Source organism: Orycteropus afer, unplaced genomic scaffold, assembly GCF_000298275.1.
Source record: "Orycteropus afer afer isolate SDZICR_OR568_19922 unplaced genomic scaffold, OryAfe1.0 scaffold00163, whole genome shotgun sequence".
NCBI lineage: Eukaryota > Metazoa > Chordata > Mammalia > Tubulidentata > Orycteropodidae > Orycteropus > Orycteropus afer.
Window position 1 is genome coordinate 4,480,811 of NW_006921750.1, and position 4,559 is coordinate 4,485,369.

The 4,559-nt window shown below is 35.2% G+C and overlaps 1 protein-coding gene across 1 annotated transcript in view; it reads left to right on the forward strand.

Annotated features, from left to right (window-relative positions):
- Positions 1–4,559, forward strand: part of NRG3 (neuregulin 3) — a 2,137,828-nt gene that overhangs the window by 696,765 nt on the left and 1,436,504 nt on the right. The gene's annotated exons all lie outside the window — the stretch shown is intronic.

Consider the following 4,559-nt stretch of genomic DNA (forward strand, 5'->3'; position numbering starts at 1 on the left):
ATGACAGAAACACTGCCTGGTTATGTGCCATCCTCAAAATTCTTGCTATACTTGTACCCATAATTGCAGCTTCTGTGTCTATCCATCTTTGTGAGGGTCTTTCCTTTTTTGCTGGCCCTCCATTTCACCAAGGATGATATCCTTCTCCAGGGAATGATCCCTTTTGACAACATGACCAAAGCAGGTGAGATGAAGTCTGGCCATTCTCACTTCCAAGGAGCATTCTGGCTTCACTTCTTCCAGGATAGATTTGTTCATTCTTCTGGCAGTCTATGGTATTTTCAATATTCTTCACCAACACAATTCGAAAGCATTGACTCTTCTTTTGTCTTCCTTATTCATTGTCCAGTTTTCACATGCATATGAAGCAATTGAAAATACCATCCCTTGGGTTAGGTGCACCTTACTCTTCAAAGAGATATCTTTGCTCTTTAACACTTTAAGGAGGTCTTTTGCAGGAGATTTTCACAGTGCAATATGACATCTGATTTCTTGAGTGCTCTTTCATGGCTATTGATCGTGGATTCATGTAAAATGAAATCTTTGACAACTTAAATCTTTTCACCAATTATGTGATGCTGCTTATTGGTTAAGTTGTAGGGATTTTTGTTTTCTTTGATGTTGAGATGCAATCCATACCACAGACTGTAGTCTTTAATCTTCATCACCAAGTGCTTCAAGTCATCTTCACTTTCAGCAGGCAAGATTGTGTCATCTCCATATTGCAGATTGTTAATGAGCCTTCCTCAAGGTCTGATGCCATGTTCTTCATATAGTCCAGCTTCTCAGATTATTTACCAGCATGCATATTGAATAAGTATGGTGAAAGGGTATACAACCCTGGCACACACACTTCTTGCTTTAAACCATGCAGTATCACCTTGTTCTATTAGAAACACAGCCTCCTAGTCTTTGTCCAGGTTCTTCATGAGCACAATTACGTGTCCTGAAATTCCCATTCTTCACAATATTATCCATAATTTATTATGATCCACACAGTTGAATGCTTTTGCATAATCTTTGATCCAGATAGAGTTAGTTTTTGTTTATGGTGTGAGGTACAGATCTTTTTTCACTTTTCTGCAAATGGATGTCCAGTTTTCCCAGCACCATTTGTTAAACAGGCAATCTCTTCCCCATTTAATGGATTTTGGCCCTTTTTCAAAGATCAGCTGACCATAGATGATGGATATATTTCTGGGTTCTCAATACTATTCCATTTGTTGATGTGTCAGTCGTACCAATACCAGGCAGTTTTGACTGCTGTGGCTGTGTAATAGGCTGTGTGATCTGGGAGTGTGAGGCCTCATACTGTGTTGTTCTCCTTCAATAATGCTTTGCTTATCTTAGATCTCTTTATTTTCCATATAAAATTAGTGATTGATTTTTCCATATCCTTAAAGAATGATGATGGAATCTGAATTGAGATTGCATTGAATGTGTAGATTGCTTTGAGTAGAATTGACATTTTCACAATGTTCAGTCTTCCTATCCATGAGCATCATATGTTCTTCCATTTATTCTCTTATGATTTCTTGAAGTAGTCTTTTCTAGTTTTCTTTGTACAGGTCCTTTGTATCCCTGGTAAGATTTATTTCCAAGTATTTTAATTTTTTGGTAGCTATTGTAAATGGTATTGATTTCCTTACTTTTTTTTCAGCAATCTCTTTGCTGGTGTAGATGAACCCAATGGATTTGTGGATGTTGATCTTATATCCTGCCACTATGCTAAATCTCTCAATTAGTTCCAGTAGATTTTTGACTGAGTCTCTTGGGTTTTCTAGGTATAGGATCATATCATGAGCAAATAGGGATAGTTTGACTTCTTCCTTACCAATCTGAATGCCTTTTTTCCCTTTCTTGCCTTATTGCCCTGGCTAGGACTTCCAATACAATGTTGAATAGAAATGGTGATAATGGGCATCCTTGTCTAGTTCCTGTTCACAAGGGGAATGGTTTCAGTCTCTCTCCATTGAGAGTAATGTCGGCTGATGTTCTTGCATATATGCCCTATATTATGTTGAGGAATGTCCCTTCTATTCCTATTTTGCTGAGAGTTTTGATTAAGAATGGGTATTGGATTTTATCAAATGCCTTTTTTGCATCAATTAATATGATCATGTGGTTCTTCTCCTTTGTTTTATTCATGTGGTGGAAGACACTGATTGTTTTTCTAATGTTCAATCATCCTTTCATTCCTGATATGAACCCTACTTGATCATAATGAATAATTTCTTGGGTATGTTGTTGTAGTCTATTGGCTAGTATTTTGTTGAAGATTTTTACATCTATATTCATGAGGGATATTGGTCTGTAGTTTTTGTTTTTAGTGATGTCTTTGCCTGGTTCAATGGTATCAATATTATGCTTGCTTCAGAAAATGGATTTGGGAGCATTCCATCCTTGTCTATGTTTTGGAATAGTTTGAGTAGGATTGGTATCAGTTCCTTTTTTAATGTTTGGTAGAATTCTCCAGTGAAACTGTCTGGGCCAGGACTTTTTCTTTGTTGGTAATTTTTTTATGACCTGTTCAATTTCTTCTTTTGTTAAGAGTCTGTTCAACTTTACCACCGCAGTCTGTGCTAGTTTAAGTAAGTAGCATGTTTCCTAAAATCTGTCAATTTCTTCCAGATTTTCAAATTTGTTGGAGTACAGTTCTTTGTAGTATCCTGATACCATCCACTTTGTTTCAGTTGGTTCTGTTGAGATGTCTCCCATTTTGTTTCTTATTTGTGTTATTTGTATTCTCTCCCTCTTTTACTTCATTAAATTTCCCAGTGGTTTGTCAATTCTATTAATCTTTTAAAAAACCAACTTCTTGATTTTTTCTATTGTCTTTCTGTATTCTGTTTCATTGATTTCTGCTTGAATCTTTATTATTTCCTTCCTTCTGGTGACTGTAGGCTTTTCTTGCTGTTATTTTTCTAGTTGTTGGAGATGTTTGTTTAAAGTGTTGATTTTGGCTCTTTCTTCTTTTGTGATGTGTGCATTTATTTCTATAAATTGGGCTTTGATTACTGCTTTTGCTGTGTCCCAAATATTTTGGTATGTTGTGTTTTCATTCTCATTTGATTCAAGGAATTTTTAAATTTCATTTTTTATTTCTTCTTTTGCCCAGTTGTTTTTGAGAAAGTGGTTGTTCAATTTCCACGTGTTTGCTCTTTTTCTGTTGATCTTCCTATTGTTGAATTCTAATTTGATAGCATTCTTATCTGAGAAGATGGTTTGCAGTATTTCAATGTTTTTAATTTTATGAAGGCTTGCTTTATGGCCTAACATATGGTCTATCGTGGATAATGTGCCATGTGCACTGGAAAAGAATGTATATTTTGTTATTGGGTGAAGTGCTCTTTAGATGTCTATGAGGTCAATTTGGTGGGTTGTATTGTTTAGCTCTTCTGAATATTTGGTGAGTTTCTTTCCAGTTGTTCTATCTTTCATTGAAAGTCTCTTACTATGAGTGTGGAGTCAACTATTTGCCTTTTCAATTCCATAAAGTCTGATTTGTATATTTTGGGGCTCTTTCATTGGGTCCATAGATATTTATTATGATTATATCCTCTTGTTCAATTGATCCTTTAATCATTATATAATGTCCTTCTTTGTCTCGTATGGTGGTTTTTGTCTTAAAGTCAGTTTTATCAAAAATTAACATTGCCACTCCTACCCTTTTTTGGTTTCCATTAGCTTGATATATCTTTTTCCAACCTTTGATTTTTAGTCTATTTTTTTTATTTGTCTCTAAGGTATGTCCCTTGTAGATAGCATATTGATAGATTATGTTTTCCTATGCATTCTGCAACTCTCTGTCTCTTGAGTCATACATTTAATCCATTGACATTCAGTGTAATTATTGACAAGCATGAATTGGTTGCTGTCATTTTGTTATGTGTTTTTTCATGGTGTTCCTAGTTTCTTTGTTCCATATAATATTCTGTGCCGAGTGCATTATATTTATGAATTGTGCTATCTTTTCCTTTGCTACTGTTTTAGTATTTGCTAAATATTTGTGCTTGTCCTCTTTTTTATTTTGATGTGAAGGTCTATCATTTTTCTTTGAGGTTACCCTGTGATTTATAATTTTCTCCCTCCATTCAGAACAGTCCATTCTATCTTGCAACTGTCTTGACTTCCTCACCATTTAGAAGTTTTGTAACTGCCTGATATTTTTCCCTCTTCTTGGTTTGTGGTTTTCCTCTTTTGCCAGTTGATGTCTCTGGTTCCCTGTTTACAATCTTGTGAGCTTATTTTACTTTGGATGCTTCCATAGCTGTGTTGTGTTCTGGGTTATGCCATCTTGTGTATTAATGGTTGGTTGTTGTTTGCTATTTTTGGTTCTCTGTTCAAAGGACTCCCTTCATTGTCTCTTGTAAGGTTGGTCTTATTTTAAACAAATTCCCTTAATTTCTGCTTATCTGGAAATCTAATTTCACCATCATATTTGAGAGACAATTTTGACAGTTATATAATTCTTGGTTAGAAATTTCTCTCTTGCAGGGTTTTATATATACTATCCCATTGCCTTCTCACCCACATGGTTTCTGCTGAAAAATCAGAGC